Here is a 12,135-nt window from a genome sequence, read left to right as displayed (position 1 = left end):
GAGGGAGGGAGGAGGAGAGGGGGAGGGGGAAGGAGGAGAGAGGAAGGGGAAGGGGAGGAAGAGGAGAAGAGGGGAGGAGGAAGAGGAGGAGGAAGGAAGAGGAGAAGAGGGAAGGGGGAAAGAGAGAGGAAGAGAAGGAGGAAGAGGGCGAGGAAAGGAAGATGAAGAGAAGGAAGAGGTGGAGGAGGAAGAGGGAGGGAAGGAAGAGGAGGAAGAGGGGGAGGGGGAAAGGAGGAGGGATGAGGGAAGGGGAGGAAGAGGAGGAAGAGGGGAGGGGAAGGGTGGGAAGAAAGAAGGGGGGAGGGAGGAAGAAGGAGGGAGGGAGAGGAGGAGAGGGGGAGGGGAAGGAGGAGGAGGAAGGGAAGGAGAGGAAGAGGAGAAAGAGGGGGAGGAGGAAGGGGTGGGGAAGAAAGAAGCGGTGGGGAGGAAGAGGAGAAGAAGGAAGAGGGGGAGGGGAGAGGAGGAAGAGGGGGAGGGGGAAAGGAGGAGGGAGGAAGGGAAGGGGAGGAAGAGGAGAAAGAGGGAGGAGGAAGGGAGGAAGGGTGGGGAAGAAAGAAGCGGTGGGGAGGAAGAGGAGAAGAAGGAAGAGGGGAGGGAGAGGGAGGAAGAGGGGAGGGGAAAGGAGGAGAGAGAGAGGAAGGGGAGGGAGGAAGAGGAGAAAGAGGGGGAGGAGGAAGAGGGAGGGGAAGGAAGAGGAGGAAGAGGGGAGGGGGGAAAGGAGAGAGGAAGAGAAGGAGGAAGAGGGCGAGGAAAGGAAGATGAAGAGAAGGAAGAGGTGGAGGAGGAAGAAGGAGGGGAAGGAAGAGGAGGAAGAGGGGCAGGGGAAAGGAGGAGGGAGGAAGGGGAGGGGAGGAAGAGGAGGAAGAGGGGGAGGAAGCAGAGGAGGAGGAAGAGAAAGAGGAGGAAGGGGTGGGGAAGTAAGGAGGGAGGAGAAAGGGAAGGAGGCAGAAGACGAGGAGGAAGAGAAGGAGGAAGAAGGCGAGGGGAAGGAAGAGGGGAAGGGGAAAGGAAGGGAAGGAATAGAAGAAGGAGGAAGGAGGGGAGGGGAAGGAGGAGGAAAGGATCCTCCCAGCAGATTCCACCTTCCCCGTTGCCTCCTGAGGGAAACCAGCGGTTGGGGCCGGCTTGGCTTGCACCCAGACCCAAGAGGCCGGCCTGGGAAGAGGCTGGGAGCCCTTTCCCCCACTTGGCCAGGCTCCAGGGAGGGACTCAGGGGGGCCTTTCCCTCCTTGCACCCAGGCGGAAGTTTCCCAGAGGTTCCAGATGTTTGGAACGGACGTCCCTCCGGCCGGCTCGGGTTTCACAAAACATGACAGGCCCAGAAATCTGCCCAGGGCAACCTGTGGTATCACCCCACCCCTCCGTCAGGGAGGCCGGCTTAATAGTTCACATGTATTTTATGCATTTCTTTACATCCCATCCTTATTGATTTTATCAATTATTCAAAGTGAGGGACATATCCAGCCTATTTTTTTCCTTCTCTTTTCCACAACAACCCTGTGAGGTGAGTTGGGCTAAAAGAGAGGCACTGGCCCAAAGTCACATAGACAGCTTTCATGCCTAAGGCGGGACTAGAACTCCCCAACACCTGGGGATTGGCCCAAAGTCACCAACTGGCTATCATGCCTAAGGCGGGACTATAACTCACCGTCTCCTGGTGATTGGCCAAAAGTCACCCAGTTGGCTTTCATGCCTAAGGCGGGACTAGAACTCACTGTCTCCTGGTGATTGGCCCAAAGTCACCCAGCTGGCTTTCATACCTAAGGCAGGACTAGAACTCACCATCTCCTGGTGATTGGCCCAAAGTCACCAACTGGCTTTCATGCTAAGGCGGACTGGAACTCACCGTCTCCTGGTGATTGCCAAAAGTCACCCAGTTGGCTTTCATGCTAAGGCGGGACTAGAACTCACTGTCTCCTGGTGATTGGCCCAAAGTCACCCAGCTGGCTTTCATACCTAAGGCGGGACTAGAACTCACCATCTCCTGGTGATTGGCCAAAAGTCACCCAGTTGGCTTTCATGCCTAAGGCAGGACTAGAACTCACCGTCTCCTGGTGATTGGCCCAAAGTCACCAACTGGCTTTCATGCCTAAGGCGGTACTGGAAGTCACCGTCTCCTGGTGATTGGCCAAAAGTCACCCAGTTGGCTTTCATACCTAAGGCGGGACTAGAACTCACCGACTCTTGGTGATTGGCCCAAAGTCACCCAGCTGGCTTTCATACCTAAGGCGGGACTAGAACTCACCGTCTCCTGGTGATTGGCCCAAAGTCACCCAGCTGTCTTTCATGCCTAAGGCGGGACTAGAACTCACCGACTCCTGGTGATTGGCCCAAAGTCACCCAGCTGTCTTTCATGCCTAAGGCGGGACTAGAACTCACCGACTCCGGGTGATTGGCCCAAAGTCACCAACTGGCTTTCATGCCTAAGGCGGGACTGGAACTCACCGTCTCCTGGTGATTGGCCAAAAGTCACCCAGTTGGCTTTCATGCCTAAGGCGGGACTAGAACTCACTGTCTCCTGGTGATTGGCCCAAAGTCACCCAGCTGGCTTTCATACCTAAGGCGGGACTAGAACTCACCGTCTCCTGGTGATTGGCCCAAAGTCACCCAGCTGTCTTTCATGCCTAAGGCAGGACTAGAACTCACCGTCTCTTGGGGATTGGCCCAAAGTCACCAACTGTCTTTCATGCCTAAGGCGGATCTCACCGACTCATTGGCCCAAAGTCATCCAATTGGCTTTCATGGTTAAGGCGGGACTTCACCGACTCTTGGTGATTGGCCCAAAGTCACCCAGTTGGCTTTCATGTCTAAGGCGGAACTAGAACCCACCGTCTCCTGGGGATTGGCCCAAAGTCACCCAGCTGTCTTTCATGCCTAAGGCAGGACTAGAACTCACCGTCTCCTGGGGATTGGCCCAAAGTCACCAACTGTCTTTCATGCCTAAGGCGGGACTAGAACTCACCGACTCCTGGTGATTGGCCCAAAGTCACCAACTGGCTTTCATGCCTAAGGCGGTACTAGAACTCACCGTCTCCTGGTGATTGGCCCAAAGTCACCCAGTTGGCTTTCATGTCTAAGGCGGGACTAGAACCCACCGTCTCCTGGGGATTGGCCTAAAGTCACCCAGCTGTCTTTCATGCCTAAGGCGGGACTAGAACTCACCGTCTCCTGGTGATTGGCCCAAAGTCACCCAGCTGGCTTTCATGCCTAAGGCGGGACTAGAACTCACCGTCTCCTGGGGATTGGCCCAAAGTCACCAACTGGCTTTCATGCCTAAGGCGGGACTAGAACTCAGAATATTGATGATTGGCCCACAGTCACTCAGTCATCTTTTGTGCCTACAGCAGGACTAGAACTCACAGTATCCCACCTGGTTTCTAAGCCAGCACTTAAGCCAGTCCATCAAACTGGCTCTCCGTTATTGGATCGCTGTGCAATATTATTGCCCCTAAAACAGTCCCAAAATGAGATTTAGAGCTGCCCCACCTTCCCGATCCCATGGAAAGTGGGGGCCGTTGGCACTCTGCTTGCGACTGAATTGCCCCTCCCTCATTAAGCAGAGCCCCTCGTTAATGCAACCCGTTGCTCAAGTGCTTTGCAACTGTTAGCAAAGCTTGCGTTTGCCTTCTGAGGAGGAACACGCTTGCCAAAGGAAAAGGGGATTTCCTGCAAGGAATTTGCACGTTCCCTGAATATTCCCCCTGCCACCGCAATCCTAGCCCCCTCCCAGATTTCAGCTCAGTGGACCTGATGCAGGCAAGGACCCCTCCCCTACTCTCCACATCCCCCCCCACACCCCACCTCTCAGGCTACCTCCGTCCCACTCCCGCCCTGCCAAAAAAAAATATCCACGTGGTCATTCAGCGAGAGGCAGCGAAAAAGATAGAAGGGAAAATGGAAGGGCGGGGGGAGAGAAAGCGGAGCTGCGGATGGAATCTTGGCAAGAGGAGGAATGGAAACTGTGAGATCCAACACAAAAAATGCAGGGCACAAATACAGGAAGTTGTGGGGAGGGAGATAACAACCACATCTGGGCAGGGATTAGAAGCAGCCGAAGGGCTACAACGGCTTGAGGCGAAACACAGAGGAATCTAAGAGCCTCTGGGGCCTCCAATATTGGCCCCTTTAAGACTTGTGGACTTCAACTCCCAGAATTCCCCAGCCAGCACGTCTAAAAACTTGGGCCCTTTAAGAGTTGTGTACTTCAACTCCCAGAATTCCCCACTCAGCAGGACCCCAATCTTGGCCACTTTTAAGACTCCTGGACTTCAACTCCCAGAATTCCCCAGTCAGCAGGACTCCAAACTTGGCCACTTGGACTTCAACTCCCAGAATTCCCCAGTCAGCAGGACTCCAAACTTGGCCACTTTAAGACTCCTGGACTTCAACTCCCAGAAATCCCAGTCAGCAGGACTCCAAACTTGGCCACTTTAAGACTCCTGGAGTTCAACTCCCAGAATTCCCCAGGTACCAGGTCTAAAAACTTGGTCCCTTTCAAATTGTGGACTTCAACTCCCAGAATTCCCCAGTCAGCAGGACTCCAAACTTGGCCCCTTTAAGAGTTGTGGACTTCAACTCCCAGAATTCCCCAGTCAGCAGGACTCCAAACTTGGCCCTTTTAAGACTCCTGGACTTCAACTCCCAGAATTCCCCAGTCAGCAGGACTCCAAACTTGGCCCTTTTAAGACTCCTGGACTTCAACTCCCAGAATTCCCCAGTCAGCAGGACTCCAAACTTGGCCCTTTTAAGACTCCTGGACTTCAACTCCCAGAATTCCCCAGGTACCAGGTCTAAAAACTTGGTCCCTTTCAGAATTGTGGACTTCAACTCCCAGAATTCCCCAGTCAGCAGGACTCCAAACTTGGCCCTTTTAAGACTCCTGGACTTCAACTCCCAGAAATCCCCAGCCAGCAGATCTCCGAACTTGGCATGTGCTGGCTGGGGAATTCTGGGAGTTGAAGTCCACAAGTCTTAAAAGTGACACGTTTGGGTAAACTGGAATCGAACCAGTAGCTAATTGTATGGACAGTTCAGCAAACCAGCAACTCCCACCCCTGGCTGGCCCCTCCCACCCCTCCCCACCCCGGAGTCCCCACATGGGCAGTTTTGGATGCCAGGTAAGTACAGGGCCAGAAATGGGCCTTGTGGAGGCTCCAGAAGGCCAGAAACGGGCCTGTTTCCGGCCTCCATGAAGCCTCCGAAGCCTGGGAGGCCGTTTTCGCCCTTCCGGAGGCTTGAGGAAAGCCTCCAGAGCCTGGGGAGAACAAAAACAACCCCCCACACCATGCTGCAGGAGGCCGACTAGGCCACGCCCATCTAGCACCTGGGCAGAGAACCGGTTGTTAAAAAAAATTGATGCCCGCCCCTGGACTCAGGTAGCCGATTGCAGAAAGATAGATCTCTGAGTGAATCTGTGATTCTGTGAGCAACTCAATCTGCCTGCCTGCTTTGTCTGATTTTGGGTAAAAGTTGCTCTTTTTTTATATATATATAAAAAATGCAGTATTTACATACAATGGTGTGTTGTGAGTTAATTTTGTGAGTTTGCTTGCTGGCAAATTTTATGAGTTTGCTGGTAAGCAAATTTTATGTGACAGACTCAGGTAGCCGATGGCAGAAAGATAGATCTCTGAGTGAATTTGTGATTCTGTCAGCAACTCAATCTGCCTGCCTGCTTTTGGGTAAAAGTTGCCTTTTTTAATTTAAAAAAATAAATCAATATTTTCATAAATATTTATAATATTTACATACAAGCCATGCCTACCCAGTCACTTGACCAAGCCACACCCACAAATTAGGCCACACCCACAGAACTGGTTGTAAGAAATTTGAATCCCACCCCTGCAATCATCGCTCCACCAAAGAACAGGTGAAATCTGAGGTACGTGTGACATGACAACAGCCGGCAGTGCCCATTTTACAAATCATTTTAAGCCATTTAAAAAATGCATTTTTTAATCCAAAAGATATTTATATGTTTTACTAATTGTTTTCTTTTCCTCTCCTAGCCATATTTTATCTAATTCTTGTGGGGTCATATTAAAGCCAAATTGTTCTCTATCTTTTTTATAATGGGTTTATATTTGTGCAAAGGGCCACCATGCTATCTCCTTTCCTTGAATTTGTATTTGGTTCCTATTTTTAAACTCTCCAGTATCATATAATAAATCTTTATACCTGACAATATTTTCATAATCCAATAGATTTGGATATGTGACTGCTTCCAATGTAGATAACCACAATGGAACCTTTGGGTAGTGTTTTTTTTTAAATCTTTCCCCAGATATTGAATAACACATTTCTTACATGGTGCCTTTGGAAATATGAATGTTGTTTAAAAGAAACAATCACAGAACCTATGATAACTTGGGCTAAAAACGTGGGTCATGGTATTGAATTAGATAAGCGGGAACACATCTGGCAAACAAATTACAAATTAACCATGTCAGTCTCGTATAAAGAAAACCTATATAAAATGGTTCATCGCTGGCACCGGCCTCCTGCGAGACTGGCTAAGATGATCCCCAACCTACCACTCAACTGTTGGAAATGTAACTACGCACAAGGAAAATATTTTCACATGTGGTGGACTTGCCCACGTGCTCAGAAGTTTTGGAGAAATATTAGAAATTGGATTTTAAATATAACAAAACAAAATTTAAAACTTGAACCCGAAACCTTTCTGCTAAGTATGATAGATTTAAACATGGAGAAAAAATATCAATATTTAATTTTGCACATCATAACTGCGGCCAGAAAAACCTATGCACAAAACTGGAAACTGTCTTTCATTCCTTCAGAGGATATGGTAATTAAAAAAATACATTTATGTGCTGAGATGGATAGCCTAACCAAATTGTTAAAAAAAATAAACAAGATAGTGACTATTATGAAATATGGAACATTTGATATGATTGGTTAAGGAAAAGGTGATATTTTATATTTGGATAAGTTATGGAAATGACAGAAGACATGCATTTAATTATAAACTATGTAGTGGGTAGTGATGCAGCTGCAGTGCAGCTTCTGGTCCATGGTCGTGTCTCATCTTCTGAGTGGGTGTGAATCTGTTTTCTACATGGAAGTGTGGTGGTGGCATCAGAACACAGCCAACCCCCCAACCAATCAGAACACACAGCCAAACCCCCTACCAATGAGAACACACCCCCACCCAATCAGAACACAGCCAAGCCCCCACCCAGTCAAGTCCCACCCCCACTAGCAGTTAAAAGGAAGAAGCAGCTGCAATCTCACATTACTCTGAGAAGCAAGAGCCGAAGACAGAAGCCTGAAGATGATGAATGAGACTTCATCGAAACGTTGCCTAGATACTTCGAATCTTACGCGGGAGAAAACCCGAACAACCAAAGATCCACATACAAATACCCGCGAGAACCTCAGAAAACACACACACACACACACACACACACACACACACATATATATATATATATATATACACACACACACATACATACATACATACACACACACACATACTTCTCTGTTTTAAATGTATGTCAAATAAATGTTTTTTTCTAGAATATTTTTTTTAAAAAAAATAAAAAATGCATTTTTTCCCCCACCCAAGACATCCCAAATTTTTGGCTCTTGAATTTATGCCTCTGGGGGACCCAATCCTCGGACGGTGGAATATATACACATACACAGTCATGTCTAATGCCTGGCAACTGGAGTTTTCCCTGCACAACCTCACTGCAGCTCGTTAATCATGAGTTTCTGATTTTTATCTTCTGTTTAACGGCCTCCCCGAGATTTCAAAAATAGAAAATGGTGCAGTGAGAGGTGGGTGGGAGGTAAATTGACAGGCATCTGGCCAGTTTTAAGACATCCCTGGAGGTTGATTGGGCCTCTCATAAATCGTTGGGTCTGGGGTGTGTTAACTCCTATTTTAATTTCGTGCCTCTCTTAACCCCTTTTGGGAGGAGGACTGGCCCGGGGCCATTCACTGAGCTAACAAAACAACAGAAAAGGCTTTGTTGTCACAGAATATATAGAGTTGTAGGTCTGGAAGGGACCTCGGAGATCTTCTAGTCCACCTCCTGTCCGAGGTCAGTCAAATCCAGTCTGTTTTTGGAAACCTCCAGTGATGAAGCACCTACAATTCCTGGAAGCAATCTACTGCACTGAAGGGACTTTGAAGGTCTTCTAGTCCAACCTCCTGCTCAAGCCCTGCTGCTGCTGACTGACTCTTGTTGCGCGTCTTTGCGCTGCTTCTTTGAATTTTACGAAGCTCCGGCTGGTGTCAGCTTTGACAGTGTCCAGCCACCGAGTTGGAGGGCTGGTTTACTTTTACTGCTAACCCTTCTAAACACAATAGTTTTCTCCAGTGCATCACATGGCCAAAATAAGTGAAGTCATGGTTTTGTGATTTTTGTCTTCCAGTGACATGTCTGGTGTTATCCTGCATTTTATAATGGTTGCATTATTTGGAACCTGACAGCTTAAGCTAGAGATCCTATACTATTATACTATGCTATGCTATGCTATACTATATTCTATATACTACTGTATATACTATATATTATACTATACTATACAGTGCAACAACAATACAGGAGCACACAACAGATACAATCTCAATATAAACCGCTCCAAACTTGATTGCAGAAATTACGACTTCAGCCACAGAGTGGTCAATGTCTGAAATGCACGACCTAACTCTGTTGTTGCATCCTCTAACCCTGACTCCTTTAACCTCAAACTATCCACTATTGACCTCATCTCATTCCTAAGTGGTCTGTAAAAGGGGTGTGCATAAATGCACCATCGTGCCTAAGTTGATTGTTAATTGTTAATCACCCTGGTTAATTGTTCTCCCTCTCAGGAAAATCCTCCTTAGTTCTAGGTTGCTTCACTCCTTGGTTAGTTTCCATCCGTTGCTTCTCGCTCAGATACTTTGAAGACAGGTCAGTGGTGGCTAATCTTTTGGGGCTCCTGCACCCAAAATTGTGCGTGGACTTGCACTACTTGCGCTCACGTGCCAGCAGCCAGAAGGCAATGCACCCCCCCATGCCCCCTACGCATGCTCACACAAAGCATCCCCGTGCCCCCTTATCTGCACTGTGCCTCATAGCTTGATTTTCAGCCAGTTTGAGGCCTTTTTCGGTTTGAGGCTTGAGGAAGGTTTCTGCAGGCTTCTGTAGGGCTTTGTAGGCCGAAAACTAGGCCCGTTTCGTCACTTCCAGTATTTCCAGAAAAAACAGGAAGTGATGACATGGGCCTAGTTTTCAGCCTGCAAAACCTGCAGAAGCCCCAAAAGGCCTCAAACCGGCCAAAAATCAGCTATGAGGTGCGCACATGCGTAGTGAGGTAAGTTTGCCTGCAGCTCGCGTGCCCACACAAACGGCTCCACGTTCCACCTGTGGCATGCATGCCATAGGTTGGCTATCACAGAGATAGGTTGACCCCCTCTTCTTTGTGGCAGACCCTCAAATATTGGAAGATAGCTATCATGTCACCCCTACTTCCTTTTTTTCCTTTAAAGCAGACCTGCCCAATTCCTACAACTTTTCTTTATATGTTTCAGCCTTCAGTCTCCTAATCGTCTTTGTTGCTCTTCTCTGCCCTTCTAGTCCAACCCCCTACTCAAGCAGGAGACCGCATACAATTCCAGACAAACGGCTTTCCAATCTCTTCTTGGAGACCTCCAGTGATGGAACAACTTCTGGACGGAAGCCGTTGACTGGTTAATGACCATCCCTGTTAGAAAGTTTCTCCTTAGTTCCAGGTTTGCTTCTCTCCTGGTTAGTTTCCATCCATTGTTTCTTTGTCTTGCCTTCTGGTGCTTCCAAGAACAGGTGGAGTCCCTCTTCTCTGTGGCAGCCCCTCAAGTCCCGGAAGATAATGATCACGTCCTTCCCAATCTTTCCCTTCGTTAGACCAGACGTTTCTAGTCCCCTCAACCATCCACTGTACAATTTAGCACCGAGATTCTTTGTTATCTTTTGTTGGGAGAAATATCCATCTGGTTCAGCTCCAAACTGGGAGAAAGACATTGGAAACATAGAGCCTGGTTGGAAAGTTGGTTTAATGATGAAACAGAACCACAAGGGTCCTGGGTAGCTGACCACATGGAGGTGAGAGTGAGGGCTATTTACACCTTCTCTTGGGCCTTGCACTGGAGCTTCCTGTTCCTGTGCAAGAACATGTCTTCTATTGGCTGTTGTATAGGGGGCATAGCTGGCTCTGTGGGTTGTCTGAGCTCCCAAGCTTGGACTCTGGCGCAATGTCCTTAGGAGATTGTGCCATGTAGTAAGCTTCCTGTTCCTGTGCAAGAACATGTATGTTATTGGCTATTGTAGGGGTTATGTAGGGGTCATAGCTGGCTCTATAGGTTGGCTGAGCTAAGCTTGGTTGAAGTTTGGTGGGTGGTGGAATATCCTTAGGAGATTGTGCCATGTAGTAAGCTCTGCTGCTAAAGGGTAGAGGGATAATCCTATTATGTCCTGGAGGGTCATGTCCAGGGCTGGGATTTGAATAACTTAACTGGTTCTCTGGCTGGGTAGGCATGGCCAATTGGTCATAGGACTGGGTGGGTGACATCACTCCTCGCACCCAGCTCCGCCTCAAAGGCAGAGGTAGGATTCAGCCAGTTGGGCCTAATCCACCACCCACTGGCTCCGCCTCGCCCATTTTTTTGGCCTGTTTTTTGGCAGTTTGGGGGTGTTTTCAGGCCGTTTTTGGCCTGCCCCCCCAAACAGCCCGAAAAACAGCCCCCAAAACAAGCAGGGGCAGAGCGAGCCAGTGGTGGGATTTGCCCGTTTGCCAAACTCTGCAGAAGCTTAACTACCTGTTCGCCCAAACCAGTGTGAACCATCTGCAGCCTACCTCTGGCCATGTCTTTTTTTAAAAAAAAGTTTTTTATTTTAACAACAAACAAAACAACATAAGACATACAATATACAACATAAAAACATCATCCTTCTTCATAAATTTACAAACACTTTTTTTTGTGCATCCATTTCCTAAACGCTAATATAATTATATTACATAATAACTCGTATTATCAATCAATAATTGTATAACCCAATATCATCACTAAGAAATCATTTATCTATAATTTTATTAACTCATATTTTAACTATAACTATAACTTTAACTATAACTATAATTTACTTAATTTATTTTGCAATGAATCGTAAGATCATACCAAATCTATCTTAATAAAGTTTTATAAAAATAATATCAAAAATATATATATATCCTGTCTAAATGTTCTATTATTATGTTTTATTATCTAACCATTGATAAAAAAGATCCTAAACTTCATAAAATTGTTTATCTTCTTGTCCTCTAATTTCAAATGTCAATTTACTCATTTCAGCACAATCCAATATTTTCTTAATAATTTCTTCCTCTGATGGAATTTTCTCACTCTTCCAGTTTTTAGCAAATACAATCCTAGCCGCCGTTAATACATTTACAATCAAATACTTCAAATTTTTATTATATGTATCAGGTAAGATTCCCAATAAAAAAAATTCTCTGGTTTCAAGTCTATATGTGTCTTTATCCTTTTTTCCAACCATATGCGAATCTTAGTCCAATATTTTCTAGCGTCCTCACAAGTCCACCACATATGGTAGTATGAGCCAGGTATCTGATGACATTTCCAGCACTTTTCAGATTTGTTCTTGAACATTCTTGCAATTCTTGTCGGGGGAAAATGCCACCTGTAAAACATCTTATACAAGTTTTCTTTATAAGCTGTTGACATTGTCATTTTATAATTTTGAGACCACAATTTTCCCCATTTCTCCAACCTCTGGCCATGTCTTAATCCCATCATCCTGGAGCCGAAGGTCTTCTGTCTTGTAGATCAGATGTCCCAGTCTTTCTTAATGGGCACCAAAATATCTGCTGGGGGGCTATTAAGAAAGGTGGAGGGGACTGTCTCTTTCTGTCTCCAAGAGCACGTTTCTCCGTTCCTCCTTAAGGGAAAATATAACATTCTGCCTTTTTAATATTTCTCAAAATATTTCATTCTTCTAGGAGAAGTGGGTGTTTCTTCCCTCACTTTGTAGTTCTTCTCTGCACACTTTCTAGGGTCTTGCCAATCCTTCTAACAAGTTACACACAGCAGACTGCACCCTCAATCCACCGCAACGTTGC

The sequence above is a fragment of the Pseudonaja textilis genome, chromosome 3 (assembly GCF_049901715.1).
Source record: "Pseudonaja textilis isolate UNSWEBS1 chromosome 3, rPseTex1.2, whole genome shotgun sequence".
Lineage (NCBI taxonomy): Eukaryota > Metazoa > Chordata > Lepidosauria > Squamata > Elapidae > Pseudonaja > Pseudonaja textilis.
Note: the sequence above shows the minus strand (reverse complement) of the source record.